This window comes from Cavia porcellus, unplaced genomic scaffold (assembly GCF_034190915.1).
Source record: "Cavia porcellus strain 051 isolate PalLab524CR breed Dunkin Hartley unplaced genomic scaffold, mCavPor4.1 scaffold_11, whole genome shotgun sequence".
In the NCBI taxonomy this organism is placed as follows: Eukaryota; Metazoa; Chordata; class Mammalia; order Rodentia; family Caviidae; genus Cavia; species Cavia porcellus.
In genome coordinates this window covers 66781973-66807035 of record NW_026947494.1, presented here as the reverse complement: position 1 = coordinate 66807035, position 25063 = coordinate 66781973, and the positions used below count along the sequence as shown (strand labels likewise).

General features: G+C 46.4%; 1 long non-coding RNA gene across 1 annotated transcript in view; it reads left to right on the top strand.

Annotated features, from left to right (window-relative positions):
• The first annotated feature begins 1686 nt into the window (after positions 1-1686).
• LOC134478143 (uncharacterized) overlaps positions 1687-25063 on the top strand; it is a 69549-nt gene continuing 46172 nt past the window's right edge. Inside the window, exon 1 of the long non-coding RNA XR_010050587.1 lies at positions 1687-24461. This is a non-coding gene — a long non-coding RNA (uncharacterized LOC134478143). The remainder of the gene's footprint in view (positions 24462-25063) is intronic.

Below are 25063 nucleotides of genomic sequence, written 5' to 3'. Positions count from 1 at the left end.
AGGTTAAAATCATTCTGAACAAAGCATATTAGTATTGCTGGATTTCACATCATGACACTTCATGATCAGCACTGGGTACAGTAGTGCCTTTTTAAAAAAATTTAATTTAAAGACTTGATTATTTTATGCCTGGGTGTAGTTCTGTTTTGGTTGTAGGTGGCTTCTCATATATCAGAATATCATTTCCTTTTCCTATGTTTGGGAAGTTTTCATTAATTATTTCTGTGAATAACCTTTGTAGTTCCTTTGTTTGTATCCCAGCTTCTTCATTCACATTTTTTATTCTCAAGTTATACATCCTTTTGTCATCTTCTAGCCTTTGTTTTGTTACTGCTTGTTTCCTTGTTATCTTTAAAAAGTTTTCCCTTTCATACTCCCACATTGCAAAAGTGTCCTCCAGTTTGGAAAATCCACCCGTAATTTCTTTCAAGCTGATTTGCCATCGTTCCATAGAGTTTTTAATTTCCTGGTGATCTCTTTGAATCTGCTTCATGTATTCTATTTTTTTATATTCTTCATCAAATGGTTCTCTCCTTTGTTTGAGTTCCTCCCTTCTTCTGTCTGTGTTTGTTTGAGGGGTGCTTAGTATCTCTTTAATTAATTTTCTTATATTTTGCTTTATTTGGCTAAATATTTCACTTTTGAACTCATCTATGAGGTCTCGAATATATCTCTTTATGTCCACTGGTGCTGTGTCTAATATTGCATGTTTGCTGTTCTCATTCTCCTTTGTATTTAGCTGTCCTTGGTCAGTGTTCCCAGGGTTGGGACCTGGGAACTTTTTGTTGTTGCTTCCTCTTCCCATCTTTTTTGCTTCTTCCAGAAGGTCCCAGTTTCTTTCTTTGTTGGTTACAATTCTTCTAAAGGGTGCTGGCTAGATGACTCTTCCCAGTGAAGTGTGCTAGTGAGTTGCAGGCAGGGACAGCATATGCTGGCCCCTCCCCTCTGGATCAGTCAAGTGCTGTGGTCTGCACTGTATTACTTTGCATCACCTCCTCTCCGGGTGGTGGTGGCTGGAGCATGGCGGTGGCAGCAGTGGAGTTTGCGCTGCCTTCCTTCGGTCGGTGGCTGCAGCAGGGTCAGGGGCAAGGGCAGCTGGTGGGTGCCCAGTCACTCCCGGGCCGTGGCTACAGGTCTCCCTAGCAGCCCGGAGGCGCCGCAGGCAGCAGCTGGAATGTGGCAGCTTGGGGATCAGTAAGTTGCTGTATTGTGCACTACATTTCTTTGCAACGCCTCCCCTCCAGGTCAGTCAAGCTGCTGTGGCCTGCACTGTCAGTCAGACTTCTGAGATTTCACTGGGTTAGTGTGGTTAGTGTGTGACACCACTGTAGGGACTTGATTTTGGATAACCTATTAGGTCTCAGCCAGGCCTACCTCACTCCACCAATCCTATTCTGGAAGGGAGCAATTGACTGAAGTCACTGCTGCCCCTTGTACTTGCCAGTCCTGCCCGGTCCCAGAATGTCGTCTGCCGGAGCCCCCCTATTTATGGAATGGCTCCACTCCCATCACTCACCACAGGTCAATGTAGGCACCCTGCCAACTCAGCTCTTCCTTTGGCTCACCGGCCCCCACATTTAATGTCGAAGCAGTGGGACTTTGGACAGCTCAGCAAGCCGAAGTGGGACCTCAGCAAGCTGTAGCAGGACCTCTTCAGAACCTCGGATGGTTGGTAAGTCACCTTAATTTCTTCTTGGGATGAAAGAATTCATCTCCCTCTGTTTGGGGCTCCCCACTCTGTATTATGTTGAATTCTAAGTTGAGTATCTCAGACAGCCTCTATAGCTAGTTGTTATCTATCTGCCATCTTGCTCCAGAAGGAGCGTAGCAGTTTTCTTTCCATGGGTGATACCGTGATCGCATTTTACCCTGGCATAAGCGAGATTTTGAAGCACTATCATTTGATTGTCTGGAAAAGTCCAGGCACATTTGGGCCTATGTGGGCCCCTTCCTGGTGTGTCTGTTTGATTTTTTTTTCCCTTGGAGTAGTGAAGGGGCCCACTGTGGAGAATGAGAACAGTTTTAGGGCTATTTTATGTTGGGCTTTCAAGTTTTGTTTCAGGTCACTTGTTCCCCAGGCAGAGTCCTTAGCTGCCATTTTTGAAGCCTCATCAGCTTTGTGATTTTCAGGAGTAACAGTGCCTTTACTTTTGGGTGCCCTTTACAATGGATAATGGTGATTTTCTTAGGCTTCCACATTGCAGTGAGGTGTTGAGAAATCTCGTATTTGTTTTTAATTTGTTTCCCTTATACTGTGAGAAGTCCATTTTCCTTGTACAACATTACATGGACATAAACAGTGACAAAAGCATACCCTGAATCAGTGTATATGTTTTCTCTTTCGTTTTTTGCCCAGTTTAACAGCTTGTTTCAAGACCCATAATTCAGCTCATTGAGCAGACCAGTTTTATGGAAGAGGCCTGCCTAGGAGCATTTCCCCTGTGGTAACAGCAGCATATCTGGCCTGGCATTTTCCATCCTTGACTCAGCTACTTCTATCCATGAATAGGGTGTACACAGCATTAGACAGGAATTATATCTGTAGATCTGGACAGCTAACAAAAAGCTCATCAATCAAAATGAGACAGTTGTGGTCAAGGAGTGCAGAGGGAGGCTCAGTGGGCAATAAGGTGGCTGGGTTTAGAGGTTTAGTTAGTGGAAAGTAAGTCAGAAATTTTTATAATGCAGTCCTTAGTACTACGTGACATGGCTGGTCAAGAATCAACCATGTCCCCACTGTTGAGTAGCTTTAGAACAGTATGTGGCACCTGGACAGTCAGATTTTGTCCCAAAGTTAATTTGTCAACCTCCTTGATTAGGAGGACTTGGCTGTCTGTGCCGTCAGCCAGGGGCCTAGCCTTTGGCCACCAAGTCCATATTCTTTGACAAATGGACAGTGAGTCTTTCCCACAGGCTGATCTTCTGAGGGAGGACTCCTGAGGTGAGATGTCTCCATTTATCAGTGAACAGGTTCAACAGTAGAGATGTCTAGTGCCAGGACAGTTGACAGCACCCAAATTATCTGAAAAGATTTAGTTTTTCTAAAATCTAGTTTAATAGCTCTCTTTCATTTTTTTTCCTGCCAGCATCTCATATATATGCTTTTTCAGTGAACACCAGCGTCCAAATTCAACAGAAGCCTTCAGCACCCAGGAATTTTCTAAGCTGTCTTTTATTTTCAAGACTCAGAATGAAACAGATGACTTCTTTTCTCTTGGGACCCAGGCACCTGACTCCTTTTTCTAAATTAAACTCTAAATAACATACTTTCTGTTTGTGTATTTGAGTCTTTTTCCAGGAGATTTTATAGCCTGTGGCCACCAGGTGGAAGAAAAGAGCCTGTGTTTCCTTCCCGTAGTCTGCCTTGTTTGAGCTACAGATTCAGTGCTTCCCAGGGAGGGTATGGGAGTTCTTGAGACCTTGTGGTAAATAAGACCAGGTAAGTTGGCCTTTCTGTCCTGTCTCTGGGTCCTGCCATCCAAAGGCAAGTACAGGATGACAGGTGAAATTTACAAACAGAAGAAAGCATCCTTTAAGTTCAGACAGGTAAACCAGGCAACCTTCGGGGGAAGCATAAGGGTTGGAGACTATTGAAGACAGAGTTGTGGTGGCTGAGTTGATGATATGGAGATCCTGCATTGGTTGGTAGTCACCATTTGGCCTTTTTTACCAGGAGGAGGGGAGTGTTCCAAGATGATTGGCAGTCTATAAGGATTCCGAATTATTTCAGGCAGAGATGTAGAGCTAGCTGCCAAGTTGACCCTCTCATGACATTGGATACTGCTTAAGAGCATTGGGGGCTGCAGTGGGACAGAGCTCAATCACCAAAGAGGCATGATTGATTGTAAGCCCTAGAGGTAGGTCTTCAGTCCATACTTCTGGGAACAAGTCTTTCAAAGCACATCCCAGAAGAGTGATAGGACACTCAGGCATGTACAAGAATTTATGTTCAATAAAATGGAATCTTGCGTGACCTGCTTTGACAGAATTTCTTTTCAGTGGGGGCTCCAGTGGCTCCAATACTTAGGCTTGCCAAGAGGATAAGGGAACAACAAGCTAAGTCACAGCTGAATGTCCCACTTTCCACCATGAAAGTCATAGGTCCTCTTCCGATTCTGGCAACAACCATGGGCTCCCATAGGCCCAGTGTAATGGAGCCTGGCCTGTCCTATTTAGTGACATTGAAGAGTGGCAGAAGAGGCTCAGGCTGGGGTAGCCTCAGACAATCAGGTTTCTTTGTGTCCCACAGATGGAGGGGGAATTTATCTTTTTAGTTTGTTTCTAGCGAGCGCATTGGTCAGTTGCCAGGGTCTTGGATCTGCCACCAGTTTTAGGTGGCCCCTTATATATTGTCTGCTGTGGGGGGATTTGTCTTGGTGAGATATTTCAGGAACAAGTTTTCTAAACATTGCAGCCTGGAGAGCAGCTTTCTGCTGGGTTCTATGACCTGCCTCATATTGCTGTTTTTTCTTTTCCTCTATCTGTGGGTTCATGAAAACCTTATGAGCAACCTGAAGTACAGAACAAGCCAGTAGTAAATACATAATGGCTTCTATAACATGTCTTGCTATCTTTTAAATAGCTGCTCGTGCCATCAGAGTTAACATAAACAAAAGAAAATAAAAAACCCAACCCATCAAAACAGTGAAAATGATATTTGTTCCTGGGGGGACCTCCTCCCATGAGGCCTGGTTCTCTCCCTCCACAGTCCGCAAATGGTGCTGATTCATGGAGAAGGGCCTGGGTCTGGCTCCTTTCACTGGGTTCTTGAGTGACTTTGGTTACTTTGGACATGTGTATTGGCTTTTTGTTTTCTTACTTGAGTCTTTCAAGGAGATCTTTGCAGTACTGATCTAAGGCCTTCTGTCATGTTGCAGCCCCAGTTTGGATTCACTTGTAGGAATGTTGTGTGTACCCAAGCATCAGGATCAACCACAGTCGTGGGGGCTTTTGATCTTAGCCAGATTTGGCCCCCTCTAGAATGTTTAGCATTCTTCAGTGCTAAACAGGGTCAGAAGGAGCTTCTGACAGTCATTCCATGACAGTAAGTAGGTCTAGAAGATGGATATAAGGAGGTTAGTCTTTGCTTGAGGTTCCTCAAGTAAAGAGGTTATGGTGCTTCCAGTGGAGGAGGTCAGTGGAACTAAATAGCCGGTGACACATCACAGAGGTGGTTGGTTGGGTGAATTTCCCTGACCTCCAGGGTAGACATGAAGTGGCAGCTGGAGATGAACTGGAGCTTCTGACTGGCAGAGCACAGATGATGGGTGATAAGGCTGTCAGTGTCCCTGTAAATGTTGACAGTATCTGATAAAGAATCAATCCAGGGCTTAGGAAGTGCTGCAGAGGCTATTGGCAGCGGAGCTGTGAAATCTGGGATGGCTGTGTTAGATGTAGATCTCTGGGCCACTAGAGGGTGCAGCTGTAGCAGGTCAAAAGCGATATGGATTCTGAGACATGCTTGATGGTGGTGACAGCCACAGTGCTTGGAGCTGTCACTAGGATGGCAGTGGAAGCCCTGGCTGCAACGGTGGCAGTTCTGGCCATGGTGGTAGAGATGCTGGCTGCGGTGATGGTGCTTGGTCAACAGTGGGCATCCTGAGGCCAGCTAGGTAAAAAGGAGGCAGATCAGACTCAGGGTCTTCAGTTAAGACAGAATAAAGCTTCTCTAGTTTAGGGGAGGCCTGAGAGGGAATTTGTTTTGATGGCCAGGATGATCCTTTTTGTCATGCAGGGTGTGGGCATGAAGCCAAGGTGACAGGCTCTGATACAAGTTAAGCCAAGAGCTGATATAAGGGAACCAGCCAGAGTGGCCAGTTTGGGGTCTGTTACACCATTGCAGACTTGCTGGGCAGTCTCAACATTGAGACTTTCGTTGGGTGGCCAATCCAGGCACAGGTCTGGCCAGCCAGTCTCATGGAAAGCTCGCAAGCTTTGAGGTTTCATTTTTCACTCCACAACCATCAGAGAATCCTTTCTTGAAGTTTTTCAGCATACACTCAAGGGCTGCAGGTTACTCTGGCTCACACCCCTCCTGTCTCCCTATAGTGTATGAGTATACCCTTCAATAGTGGTGCAACAGACAAAGGGTGGGTGCTGCTCACAGAGACCATTCAGATGATTACCTGGCTGCTTACCTCTAAGCAACACTAGAACCATCCAGACTTTGGAGAAGAGTCACTAGGTTCTTTGTTTTGTCCTTATTAATCATGTCCATGGAACCACAAGTTGGGGCCCTCAAGCTCCACAACTCTGAGGGCCTAAAAGGGCCTTTCACTGTGAGGCACAGAGCGGCTTCCTGCTTTCAATGTCCATTATAAACACTCACACAGTCATTCAGCAGCCTTTCAGAAGTTAAATATTCCAACCCATTTACCCTCATGGGTGGCCTTAACTAATGAGACATGATCAGGCTCTCCTTCTGCTTGAGTATGAGCAGGACTGACTGACAGACTGACTGAGTGGAATGCCCCTGGGGTCTTAGCTTATCTGGTGGTCTGACCTGATTGGGTCCTTTCTCCCTCTTCTGGTTCTGACAAGGACCATCAGCACCAAGCAAGGGCTCTAGTCCAGGTTCCAAGGGGACTCGAAGAAGATCTGGAGGGTGTGCCTTCCTGTTGAGGAGCCTAGGGAGGTCCCTGCTTCAGCTGCCAGGCCTCACCCAGTGAGCTATGTGGTCATCATGGTCTTTCCAGTCAGGGAGCCAAGAAGTATTATGTACAACAGACCAAACAGGAAGAAATGGCAAAGATTTAGCAGGTAGTTTATTACACTGGTGGGCTTCACTGAGATCTTTCCCAGAGTCAGAGCCCTGCTTGGTGGGATTCTGGGGCTTTTATGGGGAAAGCAAGTGCGGAGGTACAGAAGTAGATTTGGTGCATTATGATTGGAGGGTTGGGTGACATTTTGCGTTGTTAAGGGAGTTTAAACATTTCAAGTTGCATTGCAAGGTCATCAGTTTTACAAAGCATGGGCTATACAAAGGAAGGAATGTCCTATTACATTTTAAGTTACATAGCAAGTCCATCAGTTATACAAAGGCAGTAAAGACAGGAGTTACACAAAGGAAGAAATGTTCTATTATCAAGGTCTGTCTAGATATGTCCACTGGTTTTGGATGGCATTCTTGGCAGGCTTTATTTAAAATTTTAATTTCCCTTTCATTGTGTGGCCAGAGAGTCTAGAGCCCCCTAGTGGTGGAGCCACTTTGATTTGTCTGAGATGGCATTGGTTCCAGTCTCAACCTGCTGAAAGATGCTAGTGTAAGTGCAAGAATCACTGAGGATAAACCACACCCTGCTCAGCAGTGAGCATCCAGTTCAGCTCCTGCCGATGTTCGAGACCATGCCAGCCAGTTAGTCCAGTGACTTTTGAAGGTCTCTGAAATTACTGCCATCTCTGTAGCTGCCACAGTGAGATTTTCATTTGCAGAGTGTTAATCCTGTAAATTAGTATACCCAAGGCAGCAACCAAAGCTGTTACTCCTAGCACAATGAGGGTTACAGGCTAACATTTTTTTCATGCAATTTCAGTGTCCATTCCCTCCTGTTAGAACACTGGCTCAGAGGACTGGTTATTAAGAGCTTAAGTCCCCCTTCACTTGGTCCCAACTGGAGTAAGCTCCTGGTGCCGCAGCAAGACCAAGGATTCAGATATTGAATTCCCAGGCTTTTCTTGGGGTTCTTTGCTGTCCACAAAACACTTATCCCTGGAGCACAAAGGATCTGGGCCTAGACATCCTGTTTTACCTAGATACTGCTATGTGTTACTCCAAGAAAAAATCTCTAACATTTTTTCTTGATTTTCTTGGAAACCATCGAGATGTCTGTAGGTAGGTGAATGGATAAGTAATCTATGGTACATGCAGGCAATGGGATGTCACTCAGTGTGAAAAAGAAATGTACTATCAAGTCATTTAAAGACAGGGGAAGAAATTTAAATGCAAATTATTAACTGAAATAAATCAGGAACAAGCTGTGTATAGTTTGCTTCTAGTCTAGACAGTCCAGAAAAGGTGAAGCACTAAAAATGTTAGTAAGTGACAGAGACGGGTGACAGTAGTATTTTAGGGCAGTGAATCTACAGCATAAAACACTATCATGGTAAGTACATGCCATATACATTTGTCAAAACCCATAAAGCACACAACTCTAAGAGTGAACCCTAAGGGGCTTACTTCAATGTGCCCACCTAGGTTCACCAGTTATAAAGACAGACTGCTTGGGTGGATGACGTTGCTAAGGGGGAGACAATACATGCATGAGAGATGGTAACAGGAAATCTCTGTACCCTCCCTCCGTTTTGCTGTAAGCCTAAATTGGCTCTAACAAAAACGTCTTATTCTATTAAATTTCCATTTTGGAAATATAATTGTGACCTTGGTATTAATACCCCCATCCATTCATATCAATTTGAAAATTCTTATGCCATCATCAAATCCTACTCTAACTACTAATGATCATATGTCAATAAAGCCTCCTTTCTTTCTTTTTGGACATGGTCTTGATATAGGGGAATGAAACTGTCAATCTACTATATGTCTGGTATGAGTTGAGTCCTCTAAAATCGAAGAATAAATTTTAGGAACAACTGATGTTAAGAGTAGAATATATTTATTGAGAGGAAGAAAGCTTCTGTCTGAGAGACAGAAGTGGTTCCGAGTAGGTTGTCAAAGGCTCTGTCTTTTCTAGGGACTTTTATAGAGTAAAATCATGGGGTGAGGCGGGTTCAAGGTGAGAAAACTGGGAACTCATAAGGCAGATGGGCATACAGTGGGACAGAACTATGGTTAACCAATAAGATTAATTGCTTAGCTAAAATTTATTAAATTGGGGACAAATGAGGAAGCAAGTCATACAGAAAGTGAGTATTCTTACAGAGCAGTAACTTCCCATAGAGGGTTGGGATGGTGACTCCTGGCTTTCTCAGGGTGACAAAGAACTATTTAGAATATCAGTCCTTAGGATATGAGTGCATTTGTTTGATCTTTTGTCTTGAGGCTTGGCCACAGCAGGAGGTGTCTGTCTCCCTCACAGTTGCAAGGTACCTGCGCTTCTACACTGGCTCCTTCGAGGACTCAGCCCTGTCTCACTGCCTATAATATTTCTAACTAGCTCAGCTAGCTATAACAGTCTCACTTTGTAGTATAGGCTGGCCTGAACTTGCTTATATAGCCCAGACTGGCCTCGAACTCATAGTGATCCTCCTGCCTCATCCGCCTCAGTTCTGGGGTTACAGGCATACTCCACTAGGAAATAATTTCTACTCTACATGTTTAATAGTTCCAGCTAGGATTATGTGTAGACTATGCACTAATATCCAGTGGCTGGGTGATTTCACCCTATGGAAGGATGTCCTCCTTGATTCGCCCAATCTGTTATGTGTGGAAAAGAGTTACAAGACATAAACCAGCAGCTGCTCCATCACAGGGGCTTGCGCTTCCTGCATTTCCTGCTGCCCTGCTCCTGACCTCTTCTCAATATTTCTCAGGAAAGCACGGGGCGGGGGTTGGGGGTTTTCTTTTCCTCCTCTAGGGTGGAAAGCCCAGACAGTACCGTCTCAGAAAAAACAAACAAACAAAAAACTGTTCTCATTTACAGACAGGCCTGAGACTCAAAAACGTTCTGTGAATACTTGGTTTTTCTCCCTGCTCCTACCTCAGACTTGGCCATTGGTTTCCTACCGCCTGCCTGCAGGTGCCTCAGGACTGCAAAGGTCACTAGATGGCGCCAGTGTCTTTAGTTAGCAAGGATGATCCCTGTGGTTTAGGAGTCAGAGGCTGCTAATTGCTCTTAGACCAGATTATTTTACCCAAGTAGGAGGTGGTGAAGTGCTGAGAGTTGAGTTGCTTACTTGAGGTTGTACAGCAAGGAAGTATTCATACCCATAAAGCAGGGCCAGAAGCTTATGTTTTCTTTGATTTTGTTTTGCAGAAATACATTTTATCAGTGTAAGAAGTACTAAATCACTATATCCTTTCCAATATAAATAAATCTTATTTTAAATTGAAAGAATGCATGAACTGGAGTTTGCTGAGGAAGCCATTGTCTCTACTGATCTGCATGCAGATAGACATCAGCTGCTTAACCATTCTGATTGTGAAGAGATAGAATATTGTAGTCCAATAACCAAAGTTCTCTTGGGCTCTTTTTAGTCCTTCTTGACAGCCATTTACTATCAGTCTCTGTATTTGACTTAACTATTCAATAAAAATCTCTCTTCCATGTCATTCAGGGTAACTTGAGTCCATATTCCTGGGCCACACTTAGTCCAAATAAACCTGTTTTATAATTGGGCTCAGGATAAACTATTTTCTTATTTCTTCTAAAGCAGAGCCTGCATGGTAGGGACTTAATAAATTGTAACTCCTGTAAGCAATAAGGGCAATATTGTGTCTGTGACACTTGTAATTAGACATGAACTTTTGTTGAATTGCAGTGGTTTGGGTATGCAGTGTGTCACTCTAGGCACGTCACAGTTTCTTCTCAGCTGCCTCAAATGGGCAATGGGATCCTGTACCATCATGGCCTGAGGGGATTCTAGGAGGCAATCTGTGAAATGAGCCAAGTACCACTAAGGGCACAATGAGGACAACCTGCAGGAGGTGCCATCACCTGGTGACATCCACACCTGGTAACAGGTGCGCTGGGCTCTGTTGCATCCTCTAGGACACAGCACTGACCGCAGCCCACACAGCTCTACACACCAGACCCCAAGGACTTAGAAAGGATAGTGTCTTAGCCAGGCATAGAGCAGCATCCAGTGGACATTAGTGAAGTGTCTCCTGAAAAGAATGTTTAAGGCTGTAACAAACGCTGGCAGAGGCCATGAGAGCAGCCTGCCTATGCTCAGACTTCAGCAATTGCAGGGTCACTGTACACCAGAGCCCCATGTGCTCATGGAGACCGGTGCAGGTCTCTAGGTTCTGTGGGCACAGCAGCACTGCTTTGGAGGTTCTGTCCCTGACAGCCATGACCTAAGCTCTCCCTCAGCCCTGCCCTATGGAGCTTCCTTTCTGGCCAAACTCACAACACTTTAAATCATCCTGTTGGGCTCTTTGCTCCTGATTCTCAGCATAGATCTGGTTAAAAGCCCCTAACAACAGCTATGCTACAGCCTCAACATTTGACTGCCTTGAATTTTTTTCTGCAAGATTAACTAGTCAACCACCCTTAATCTCAGACTCAGGCTTATAAAAAGTCTAAAAAGTATTCATTCAATTGAGGAGGCAGCTGTGGCCAGCAAAGGGTATCAGAAGTCATCTGGAGAAGGTTCTGGCTGAGTTCCTGGCCCTAGCTCTGCTGCAGCCCATCAGATCCCTGCTCAAGTCTAGGACTCAGTTCTCCATCTATAGATGGAAGCAGTAGTCCTGGTCCCAAACATGGTGCATGTCAATCTAGGTTGGTCTGCTGCGCAGGCATTGCTTCTAGTAACTGTAGGGCTGGGCCTCCTCATGGCAGCCAGCTTTGGAGCTTGGAGTGAGCTTTCTTCTAGCTTGAGGCTGAAGCTAGCTCCTGATCAGATAGACCTCTTGTTACCCTGCTTGTTGCTTGTGATGAATGAGGGCAGAACCTTCTAGAGGCAGATAGGTGAAACTGAAGATCTAGAATCAGGGTGTCTCTTGGTTGCAAATTCGTGTCTGTTTCTAAATTCTACATGTGTTGGGGCCAATTATTTTATTAATGATAGCTTCTATTTACAGGGGGCAGCTATGTGCCTTGCCCTGAGTACACATGAACCTCATAAAGTGGGTAGATAAGAAAACTGAATGTCAGAGGACTGGAGGGATCATGAATCCAAGAAAGGGCAGAGTTCGGAGTTACCTCCAAGTCTGACAGTAGAGTTAAGCTTAGCCACAAAACATGCCCATCCATGCCTATCCAGTGCCACGACTTTGGGATATCTTCATTGTACAAGTGAGAATATCCTGGACCAGAGAGCACAGGGGTTGTTTCTAGAGCATAGACTAAGTGCAGGGGACAGGTTGAAGTCTGGTATTTTTTAGCTGTCTGTTGAACACAGGGTGTTCCTGAGAGCTTGATGACAAATCTATGCTCTCCAAAGCAGAATCCCCTGTTGTTTCTTTTCTTTGCTCACCTCTAGGAGCAGCAGAGATGGGATTCCTACAGTATTAGAGAGCTCATCTCTAATGAGACAGGCAGCTCTTGTCTAGAAATCTGAGAATCAGGTCACTTCTTTCTTCTCTTTCCTCGAAGTTCAGAGGAGTCACATCTCTACCTCTCATAGCCTCACCCTCCTTTCTGAAAGGAGTCAGTTTCTCAGTAGTCAGTTTCTGCCTTAAATAAGCCAGGCATATGCACAAGCTTGGTCTGAGCCACTGCAGCCACCAACGGGAGAGTAGCGGCTACAGGGCTGTTAACTCTGTCCTGTGCTGATGCAGGAAGCTATCAGAACCCAGTGTCCAGGTGGCAGGGCAAGAAGGTGTTTAGTTGGGGCTGGAGATATAACTGAGTGATAGGGCATTTGCCTAGCATGCTGGGTTTGAGACCCAGCACCAGACCCACACCCACAAAGCACTTGAACTCAGCCAGAGCAAGGTTCAAATCCTGTGTGTGTGTGTGTGTGTGTCCCCAGCACTGAGTCAGCTCCTAGGCACAGTAGTAAACAAATGCCTCTCACTGCTTTAAATTGTTTTGTATGCATATTTAGGGTCCACAGGGACAGTAGGGGCAGTGAGAAAGGGTCTTGGCTCTTTAGCTGTCATCCAGGACAGACTTCAGCTTTCTCCACATCTTCCCCATGCAGTGGGTATGGGTGTGTGTGTGTGGGGGGGGATTAGACTCTGATGCCTAGTTACTGCCTGCTCTGGAGGGTTGCTCTGTACCAGGCACCATGCCCAGTGCTTCCCAAGCATTGTCTCCGTCCCTCCCAACAGAGTCTCAAGAGGGAGATCTTTATCTCCTTTACTTGAAATATGAACAACTGGAGGCCCACAGATGTGAGCAGCCAGCTGCAAGGACACCTACCTAGTGCATGGAATAACCAGGTTCCTATCTGGACAGGCTCTTGTGACCCTGGCTTACACAAATCAGTGGTAGGGAGCTGTGACTTCAGACAAGGCCTAGAAATAGCCCAGGATCTTGTGTATTAGGGGAAGCAGAAGAGGCAGAAAAGTCCATTTACCTCAGCTTGTGCAGATAGCAAGGAGCTATGAGGATGTGGGAACAATGGAGGGTTTGCTCTGAGTTCTACTTGAAGTTTCAGTGACCAAGGTGGACATTTTCTGCCAGCTCTTAAAAGAAAACGTCTTTTCTCTTTCTCCCTCCTTCCTCCTTTTCATTCTTCCTTTCACAAATATTTATCAAATGTATGCTATGTCTTGGGTACTATTGTAGAAGGTGCAAGTTGAGAAGGGAGATAAAGAGAGTCATTACATGATCTCACTGAGTGTACAGTCTATTGGAGGGACATACAGATGAATGATGTATCTTAAAAGTAACAAGTGCTATGAAGCCTATAAAGGTTGGAAAGGGATGAGAGGGGCTCACCAGCAGTGGTGGTCTTGGTGGCATCTTGATGGGTGATGCCTGAGTAGACATATGAAGAAAAGGAAGAACTGGAGTAGACACGTGCTGGAAAGCTGTTTGGAACGGTTTGAGGCCAGAGTAGAATGAACAAGAGCAGAAGTCATAGAAAGAACTGGAGGCTGATTGAAAACACTCACTTTTGCTCTGGGGATGATGGGAGCCCCAGGTGGATGTGGTGGTGCATGTCTGCAATTTCAGCTCTCAGGAGAGTTAGACAGAAGGATTGCTGCAAATTCAAGGCCAGCTTGGGCTACATAGTTCAAACCCAGCCTAAACTGCATAGTGGGACCCTACCTCAAAAGCAAACAAGCAAACATAGGACTGATGGAAGAGTTTTGAGCAGGCAAGTAATCTGTGAGTTTGTCTGAAGACAAATGAGGGGGGACAAAGGCACACAGTCATCAGGTCAGAAAGGAAAGTTCTGCCAAATTTGTTGGGCTTTAGATTTTTGGGCTGGGAATCACAGTCTCCTCCATCCCCTTTTGGGGCTAGGTAGTGATTCCAGAAGGGTTTACCATCAAATGCGTAGAGGAGTGTAGTTAGTTACTTTTCTCTCATTGCTGAGCCACAATACCTGACACCGAAAATTGAAGGAAAGGTTTATTTAGCTCACAGTTTGTGGAGGTTTTAGTCCATGGTCAGCAGGCTGTAAGGCAGGATGGCACATGGCAGAGGGGCAGCAGTTCAAGGAGGCAGAAAACAGCAAAAGCAACAAGAGCAAAAAGGAGATGGTGCAAGTCTCTTTTCCTCCCTTATATTGAAATCAGGTTACCCACCTTGGAACAGGTATAGCACTCACAACATCTCCCTCCCCTCTTCTTGCACAGACTCAGGATGTTTACAAAGTGAACACCCTGGCATCCTGCTGAATCAACCATTACAACATCCTAGAGGGTAAACAGCTTACCTTAGGGCATGTCCGTTGTACCCTAGAATGTAGAACTGCTGAGTTACTTAGTTAAGCTCCTAACTTCTCAAGCTAACACAACGAATCAACCATAAAAGAGTTCCAGGTGACATTTAGGGGCTTCCTGGAAGCAGTAAGGACTGACTCAGACTGTGAGTCTGAGGGCTAGAGTTCTCCTTGTGAGCACTACAGCCCCATCCATTCAGTGGATGCATTGTGATGCTTTTTCAAGGCTTAGGCAGTGTTCTGGAGGTGGTGGGAGGTGCTGAGCATCTGTAGCAAGCTAAATGCACTGGTTCTCTTTGGCCAGGTGTCAGGAAGAGCTTGACTTTCTGGCTTCCTTGTGTCCCTTGCTGTACAGTTCATGAGTTGCTCAAGGAGCCAAGAAAACATCTAGTTGTGGGTTAGCCAGGAGGAAAGGGCACCATTGTTCCCTGGGGTCTGGTACAGTTGCAGGTGCAAAACACTGAGTAGTATATGAGGAGGCCTAAGTCCTTGTTCCACTCCTGCTTCAGTATCCATATGTCTCAGAGGTGCATGGCTCCCAGATCCTCAGCTCCTCTGATTCAGCATGATTTGGGCCACTTTCTGAGTCAGGTGTACCCTGTTTTTCTCTACTCTGAATTTGCTGCATCTGACTTTAAGACATAATAAAGCTAAGTAGTTAATAAGGCTCTCTGGATCCTTTACTCTGCTCAAGGAAAATCAGAGCTCAGCTAAATTCTTCTTCACAGAATAGAATTTTTTAAATCGAAAAACAGCCTGTACTGAGTCATTTATAGAGGTGCCCCCATTTAACCATCCAGTGCCCTGTGAAATGGATGAGACATCTTACCTTCCAATAAGGACACTTGGGCACCCAGATGGCAGGTAACTTGCCCAAGGTCATGGGAATTATAATGACACAGCATGGTGGGCTGGCTTCAGAACTCTTCTTTGCATTATTCTGGGGGCTAAATCCTGCAGTCCACATGTCTTGAGCTGTGCTGGGAGCACAGAGTGTGACAGAGACGAAGCTTTGGGATTAGACAGCCCTGGCTCAAATGTAGCTTTGCCTTTAGCAGCCTGTGAACTTCTCCCTTCATAGTCTCCTCATGGGCCTGGGAGTGGCAAAGGTGTCTGTTATCTCCCACAGTAGCCTGGCTGCTAGAACTTCTGGAGGGATCAGCACAGTGCTCTGCTCATCTTTCTAGAAGCAAGATGAGCTCAGTTGCAGAAGAACCCTTGACACCTTCTCTGGCCGCAGCTGAATGTACCAAGGCTCTCTAGGATTTTCTTTGGGGGAGCCTGGGGCTGATGAGTCCTGGGCTGGCAGCACTATAGCCCCAGAGCAGTGCTGTGAATTGAGTGGCAATAGAAATTTCTTGAGCCCATTACTTGGCATCTGAAGGGCCCAGGGTCTTGGCTGGCTACTTTCCTGTCCACTCAGGTCTCTGAGCCTCCTTCTGGGTATGGTTGTCCATCATTCCCTGGAGATAGTTTCTTGGTCTGAGGAGCTCTGAGCCTTTGTGGGCCATCTGTTCACTGAGTTGCTTTGAACCCAGGGCTGAAGGGCTTGAGTTCCTACTGCAGATGGGGCTTATAGGTGATCTGGGAAGATGGTAGATGAAGAGATCTTTATGCTTTTTTTTCTTTGCACAGTTTTGTATTCAGATTGTGTTTATTAACAATGGTAGCAGTAAATTATGCTTAATGAATACGTTACAATTATATCAACTTCAGCTTAATACCAAACTAAAAGTTTTGCTTCATCTCAATCCAAAAAGCAATCTTTTAAGTAACAGTTGATCTTTACTGACAGGGAAATTGAAGCAAAGAGAAGTTGAGAAATTGAACCAAGAACACGCAGTGGAGAAGCAGTAGATCAGGGTCCATTTCAAGTTCAACGTTACGAAAACTTTCTAGAATAGTGATGGCAAACCTTTTTGCATTTTTGGTGATAACAAATGACCTGCTACAATATGTGTGCTATAAGTTCACCACTGAAAAACAAGAAACTAGTATATAAACATAAAGGGTACAGAAAGGATAGAAAATTGATTTATGAATTTAAGTGTTTGGGGAAATTCAAGGTGATCATAGTGTATCAACCATTACAATCTAATTCTTTTCAATTTGGCAAGCAGATACATTTCTTTAAACTGGTTTCCAGATACAAAGATGTGCTTATTCTTATCATTTCATACCTTGACATTATAACACAGATTTAACAATCCTTAAGAACAAGTATTAAATCTATCAACATTATATTACATTAGAACTATAACACTCTGCTCCTAAGCCCCCAACAACTCATGTACATCCCATTATGCAAAAGACATTTAGTCTATCTGCAAGAGTAGCTAAAGTCTTAACAGTTTCACATTCTTGAAAAGTCTAAGTCCCAAGTCTCCTCTGATATCTAAGGCAAACTCTTAGCTGCAAACCCCAGTATAAATAAAAAATTAAACACTCAACATTCAATGGCACAAGATAAACATGTTTATTCCAAAAGTTATAAACAGGGGAGTACAAAGCATTGAGACCAAAGCAAGTCCAAGATCCCGCAGGGATTAAATCCTGTAGTTCCATGCGCAGCATACAATGCCATCTGTGACAAATTGTGAGCTACAAAGGGCGGGGAAGGCACCACCCCTATGGCAGTTTAGGTGGTTGTAGCTCCCATGGCTTCTCTCTTGGGCCTGCTATGCTCTCTCCTTGCTGGTTTTCTCAAATGATTCACATTCTTGGCTTTTCCAAACTTCTCCTCTGCACCTCTCATTTCACACTCAGTTTCACACACTGCTCTCTCAGGGGCACACTAGTCTCAGAGACCTTCTGAAATCAGGATATATGTCCTCTTAACCCCACAACTCTTGCATTCCACATGCACCTAAAACCAGTGCCATATGGGTGCTGCTGCCAGCTAGAGCAGTAGCCAGACTTCTCTCTTTCTCGGCTGAGGGGTTGAGTGCAGATTGCTGAACACTCTGAATCGAATTCTGAGGAGCAAGTTTTCTATGCTGCTGCCATTCTGGAACACGGTGTGTCTACTGCACAGATTCTGAGGCTGGAAGGCCAATCTCAGGGCTGCCAGCAAGGCCCAACTGTGGCAAAGGCCTCTTCAGGCTACAGACTGCTGATTTCTCATTGTGAGTGGGGAAGCAACTGACAGGCCGGCCTGACAGCTGCTGAGTGAGAGACCCTTGCTTCTCCTCAAACCCTAGCACCCACATTCAGCAGGGATTGGGAGGAGGAACTGGGGAAGCTGGGCTTTCCCCATACCTGGAAGTCCACAAGCTGTCATCTGGTCATTATAACTTCCCTCCTCCTTCCAGGCCCTGGCCTGGGCTGTGGGCTCCACTCATTGGCTCTGCTGTCTCTGGCTGTGCTTTGTGGAGTGGCAGAAGCAGGGAGCATGCTCTGGACCCACGCTGGATCTGCCCCCAGTGTGTGCTGAGAGCCTGCAGTGGAAGGCAGCAGGTACTCATGTGAGAGTACAAGTGGGGTCCCATCCTCTGGAGCCCATAGACTAGAAGGGAAGGACCAACAGCGGACAAGCCAACAGATGAAAAGTGGGTAATAAAGGGAGGAGAGGGGCTGGGGAATATTCAGGTGGGCTTGTCAGAGGAGGTGTCTGCTGAGCTTAAGAGACTGGAGTGGCAGTAGACTGGAGGAGGAAGTAGCTTGCAGCATGTAGGGAAAGCAAGCAAGGGGGCAGGGAGTGAGGAGAGGGGCAGAGACAGGTCAGAGACAGACAGCGAGCTGCACTGACCCCCAAGGCCCTGAGCATCCTGAGATGCTCCTTGGGGAGGTGGCAAGAATGGCTTCTGAGATGTTTCCTGACACCTCTGTGAAGACCTAGTGCCATCGCAGTGTGCTGTGCTGAGTTTGTGGAGAAGGTGATTGGAAGGAGGAGCTCTGCAGGAAGCTTGGGCTATGAAGACTGTGCAGCATGAGGAGATACATTCGTCTCCTTGACAGACTTTGTTCATTTATTTGTAGTGCTGGGAGGCAGGACTCCCTGGACCCAGGCCTGTGCCTGGGCAAGAACCAAAACTGAGCTGCACTCCCAGCTGTGGTCTTGACTTTATTAGAGCAGCTCTGGGTTCATGGCCACATGGAGCAGAAGGTACAGAGATTTCCTGCAGGTGCCTCCCCTACACAGGCACAGCAGGTGTGCTCTGCACACGCACAGCCTCCACTGCTGGCTGCTTCCCTCTGAATTTGGAGCCTGTGGTTTATATTAATATCTGTGGTTGACGTGCATTCCATGGGTTTGAACCCATGTCTTTGGGTTTGAACATATACCCACCAACGTCCCCACGCAGTCGATATCTTACTAATCCCTAGTCTTCTGACTATTCCTCTCTGCTTCTCCCAATGCCTGGGGATGGCTGATCTTTTCACCCTCTGTAATTTTCCCTTCCCCAGAATGTTGGACCCTAAGCATACAGCCCTCCAGATTGTCTTCTTTTTCCAATAAGCATTTAAAGTACATGGCGTTTCTTTTTGTTGCATGGTTCTTGAGAACCTACCTGCAGCAGAGAGAGGGAACCAGGAAGTGTTGTGTGCGGGAGGGGTGGGCAGGAAACCAGGGGCCCAGGGCAGAGCTCCAGGAGTGAGGAGATGGCTGTGACCCCAAGACTCAGTGTGATTGGCTGTGGGTACAGCACACTGGCTGCCTGGCCACCGTCCTGCTGGAGTCCCCACCTGAGGCAGCCGGGGCTCATAACCAGGTAGTAGCAGGGGTAGTGCTAGGATCTCATGAAGTCCTCGGAGTGTGCCCTTCCTTGCCACGTGGATACTTGCCCACAACTTCCATCCAGCTCTCTTGCTGGGTGTGTGTCTTCACTTTAGGGAAGGTGTGGGACAAAACTCTCGTTCATTGGCAGAGTGTACCCCACTCAGTCTCAAGGAATGAAGTGGCAGGGGTGAGGGCAGGGCCAGCATGTGGCTTTCAGGCTCCTGCTGGCAACAAGAAGCCAAAACCCAGAAGCCAGCATGACTTAACTGAAGGACAAAAGAAGACGCTCCCAAATATGGGCAGACAGCACATACCAAAGGGAGTCAGGGAAGATGCCAGTCCTTGTGGCCCATACTGCCTGCCTTTACAGGATGAGAAGGAGAGCGAGAAGAGGAGATCACCTGGATGACTGGAGGAACCCGGGGAGGCATGTTAGGCCTCGAGATTGTGCTGTGAAGGGTGCCTGAATGTTGTTAGGCCCCAGGAGTGACACTCACTGAACACTTCCAGAAAGATGCTAAGCATCAATAGGTAGTGTCTTCCTTTGCAGTAACCACCTGCATGTGATGTGTGCGGAAGATTCAAGCAGCTCTAGGAACAGGAGCCAGACAGCCTCAAGGACAGAGTCTCTTTCTTTGGCCCATAGTGCATGGCATGCTTGCATCGTTGGCAGTCAGCAGGGCCAAGGTCAGTGCCTGCATCCTCTCACCATGGAGGCCCCATCAAGGAGACCCTGTGTGCCCAGCTGCCTGGGTCGTCTCACACATGGAAGAACCTTATGCATAGCATACCATGTAGTTTTTATTTACATAGCCTTCTGGATGGCTTATTCTGCACTAGGAGATGGTGATTACCAAGTCCAACGAGCAGAAGGATCCCTAAGAACAAAAAGCTATCCTCCAAGGGAAAGTCCACATGGTAAAGCAGAAGGAGCTTCACCAACACGATGGCGCTACAAAGCCACCCATGCTGCAACCTTTAACATAATCCAATGGCTGGGGTGATGGGCACCCTGTTAACATCTCTTCCTATTCTGCAAATTAGGACTACCAACAACTGGTTCCTGGGGTGGGAAACACCTCTACAGGTGAGGGGCACAGGACAAGACCAGGCATTGACACACAATACCCAGCCAAGGCAGAATGACATAGCCCTCTACCCAATGCTCAGCCTTCTCAGGGTAGTTTTTTTTTTTTCTGAGGGCCAAAGCCAGGCCACAAAACAGCTGCAGGGTCCATGCAGGACAAAAAGAGTCAGCGACAAATGCCAACAGAACCCCGAATGACTTGCAAAAGAAGGGTAGGACTTCCAAATAGGTTTGTGCCAGCTTAGCAAAGTCCAGTATCAACCAGGAAACCTATGGGTTGCTCCCCCCGCCCCCCACAGTTAAGGTTACTCAGGGCTCAGGAGGAGTGGATGAACCCTGAAATTGTCAATCTTTTTCCAATAAGACCCAAGGAGTGGTGTCCCCTTTCTCCAATTTGACCTTTAATTTTGGACAATACTTTTTCCAATGGCCCAATTCTTTGTGATATGCACATTGATTCTTGTCTAGCAGGGTCTTTATTAGTTGGTTTTTCCTTTTTGCCTTGAGTATGTCCTTCTACTAGTACAGCCAAGATCTTGGTTAATTTTTTTCTCTTGTGGGTCTTCCCTGTTGTCAAAAACCTTTTGGGCTATTTCTATCAACTGACCTATCATCATACCTTTAAAACTCTCTTAAGTTTTGCAACTTTTGTTTAGTATCAGGGGCCAAATGAGAGATGAATGCTATATTAATAACTCATCTATTCTCTGGTGCCTCTGGGTCTGTAGATACGTGTATATATATATGATAGGCCTCTGGGGGTTGCTCAAGGAAAGCCGATGGAGACTCAGAGGCCAATTGTCTTACCTCAGTTACTTTTGATAAGTTGGTCAGCTTTTGGGTGGCACTTTGGAGTGCCACAAGAAGAGTCTGACGGTATCAATCGAGAGTCTCCTTGCTTCCATCTGTATTGAGGTCCCAGTTAGGGCAGGTCAAAGGGAAAACAGCATTGAGCCTCATTAAGTCTGAAGTGGGTTTCCCATTAGCATCTAGGACAGATCGACACGCCAAGGTCCAGATTCACTCGCATTCCTCAGATGTGAAGAGAGTCTGCAAGAGCTGCTGGCAGTCATCCCAAGTCAGTTGATGGATGAGAGTGCCGAAACCTAGCCATTAGACCACTTGATCAGGGTGCATGGCTGGCTTATGAGGGGGTCTGAAAATAACTTGATGGACCTGTTGAGAGACTTGTAAGTTAAAAGTTCCCTGTGAAGGCCACCCGACACCAAAAGAAGGCCATTCGAGTTCACAGAAAGTTCTCAGCCTTTTAGAATAGACAAGATCTCCATATCTGGCACCTTGATCCCTAAAATCCTTAAAATGATTAAGAACTAGTTGCAGGGGTGACAAAGGGGAGGAAGCTGTTCGGCCCATAATAGTAGACACCCAAGAAAAGGAATGCAGAGAAGTGAACGAAGACAAGATGGTGGAGGCCTGCCACACAGACAAAGACAAGGTGGCAGAAGCCTGCCCCAGAGACAAAGAACTATCCAAAAAGCTACAACAACTGGAGTTCTCGACTTTGCAACCAGGAGCTGGTTAAAATCACCAGGTAGCCACTCTCCTGCTTGCTAATTGTAGAACTGTCCCAGGAATTTAAAATAACCAATTTGCTAGCTGTCGTCTAGCCTAGGAAGAGCATGCTTTTCAATTGAGTAACCCAAATAGCCCCATTAAAAAATCATCTAATTTAGTTAACTCAAATTAATCAGCTAAAAGAACCTCTAGGAGACAGCTTACATGTTAGGTCAAGCTCAAATTATAAGGGCTGTCAGCAACAGATGAATCAGGACTGGAACAGGAAGATGAAAGTGTTTGGGAACTGAGACAAGATCTCAGTGAAGTCTTGCCTAGGTGGAAGCAAGTCTGTAAACTTGACTGTCCAAATGTGCACCCAACGGAGGCTGGTCCTCCTTCAAATGGTGGTAATGTATTGCCTCAAATGGGAGTAAGCCTGAAAACTTGACTCCCCAAGTCATAGTAAGGAGAAAGACCGAGGAGCAAAACAAAAGTAATACGTACTTGCCAGTAGGAAGCTGTGTTCAAAAAGATCCTGATGTCATCTGAAGAGTGGGGGGGTGTGGGGGTGGTAAATCCTGTAAAAGGTGGGACCCCGGACAGAGGAGCCCCCAAATGATATGGGCAGAAAAATGACAGACTCCAAAAAAATTTTAAAAAGCGCTTTATTAGCTGAGCTCAGTGGCAAAACATCAGTCAGGAAAGTGTGCTCCTGAGCCAAGGGCTGCAGGAAATTATACAGTAGCAAGCCACAAGGGGAGGGGTTGGGGTCTTAGGATCAGTTTGTCCCCATAAAAGGAACCAGGGAGGCGGAACAAGCAGTTAAGGAGGAAGGGAGGGTGTTACATGGTAGGTATGTTACAAGGTTGCAACTTAACTGGCAGGTACACAAGTTTTACAGGAAGAGAACAAGTTATAATAAGAACAGCACATTTTGGATTTTTGAGCTTATAATATATATTTATAGTAATGGTTTTTAAATTCTTGTGTAGATTGTTCTAGTATCTGAACAGTCTTCTTTCCAGTTCCACCAAGAGCTTCACACTGAGCCATATCTACAGCCCTTTTTAAGCGTCTTGTTCAGAGACAAGGTCTCAGTAAGTCACTAAGCTGCTCACTAAGCTCACTAAGCTGGGCCTGGACCTGCAATCTTTTGCCCTCAGGGTCACAGTGCCACAGCATACCATACCCCAGCCGGGACTAAGGACCACGCCAGCTTCCGCAATGCGCTACGTCCCTCTTTAAATTAGCCAACCCATGCGCACCCCGCGCTCTACTCCGTACTCTGTGGCAACTCCTGATTGGCCACAGCTGGATATAGTAGCCAGAGCCTGCATCCCATTCCCGCCCTGCTTCCTTGTGGCAGCCTGTGATTGGTCATGGCCAAATATATAAACCAGAGCCCGCGTAAATAAACTAGCAGTTAACTGTCGTCCACAAAAGTGTCTCCTGTCTCCTGTTTCATTGGGGCTGCGCCGGTCAAGATACCTCAAAAGGCAAGACAGCTGCGGACGCTCTGGCTCCAACCCCAATTCACAAGGTAGAGACTGCAGCTGCAAAGATTACTCCTACAGTCTCACTTCTACCCTGTCTTCATAAGACAGTGCTACTGAGTTGACTTGATTCATTACTTGGAGACATCCTTGAAGTGACTCCCAAGGTCCTGCTCATTGCCTGCACTTTCCTCAGTCTCTCCGCCCTTTGTCCTTGGTCCTAATGTAAGTGGACTGATCCAGAGAATCCTTTGTCTTTACCCTCAAAGCCTCGAGCTTAATTAAATGGTTTTGACCCTCCTGGAACTGTAAAAATCATAGTTTGTCTCTTTATTTAACCTCCGCCGTACACTTGTTTGGGAGATCGGGGATCTAGGACAGAACCCGATAGGGCACACTTGCGGGTATATCTGGATGGATCTTGGCAGTGTGATCTTGAGGTCTGTGCCCCAGGCCTTTCTGTTGTGCTGTGGGTTGTTATCAGCAGTGACAGCCATTCTGTTCCCCAACTGGCCAAACCAAAGGATCTTTTCCAAACGGATATTTCTCTGAATGTTTCAGAGACAGCTAGGATGTGACATGGAGCTGTGCTCACCACAAGGTCTGTGTGTCAAAACCTATCAATTCTGCTTCTGTTAGCTTCTATGATTCCCATCTGCTGCCCTGCAAAAGAGACAGACAGTTTATAATTGGGGCCAAGACTTTGGAGATTAGTCCTCTGGGTCTGCTGGGGCACAGGAGTAAAAAATAGTTTCCTTTTTGTCTTCTGAGTCCCTGGATACTATGGGCTCAATTTCCCCCTCCCTCCCCTGCACAGTAACACTTGATACAATGTAAAAGCTACAGGCACAGTCTTTTTCCCAACTATGTGTGGTCTGATTAGTTGTACCCACATATTTTGAACCCACAGATATGAAGGGGCTACCACATTTAGGAAAACTCATGCTGGAGGAGCACTGGTTTGCTTTCTCAAAGCCGGGGTGGAGGTGTCTCTAAAAAAGTTTAAGAAAGACCAACCAAACCTGAAACAGCGCACTCAGAGATGAGCGCGGATAAAACTTCCTCAAAATGGCATAAAACTCCTTCCACAGCTCTTTGCATTTCACCTGGGAGGAGGAGAGGGGAGAGAATTAGGAGGAACCAAGGCGTCTGGAGACAGCTGCAGCCCATCTCACAGGACAGGGTGAGCACAGCTGCCACCTCCCACATTGTCCCTGGGGCTCTGAGTGCCCTTGAACTTCTGACCCTGTCTGTCCTCAGGGCTGGAGGAGGGTGGGGGTGAAGCAGGGAGGGTGGAGCAGCTAACAGACCTCACCCAACAGAGCCCGGGAGGTGGGAGGAGAATTAGGCTCACAAGCCTTGCAGAGCTTCAGGTCCTGAAAGCACCCATCTGGGGCCTGTATGGTTCCTCCCAAGGTCTCCTGATCTTTGTCATTTTTGTCACCCTCTCATTCCTCGGAGTAGCACAGGTGTTCCCAGGCCCCTCTTGTCTGTCAGTGCAGTTTTGCCCCCACCATCACCTATCCCAGCCCTCACGTCCTGGCCCAGGTACTTTCTTCTGGTCCCTGCCCCAAGCTCCTGTGCTTAGCTGACCAGCACCCTCCCGAAGCAGACCACCCTCGGCTCCAGGTGCCACCACCCCAGCTACCCACCCCCATTTTTGTCAAGGCCATTGTCATCCTTCTGTCTTCTCAGAACAAACTCTCTATGGCTATCTTTGAATCCTTTATCATACTTCCCCCAGTGAGCCACTTCTCAGGATTCCAAGCTGTTCTCAGCCCTGGA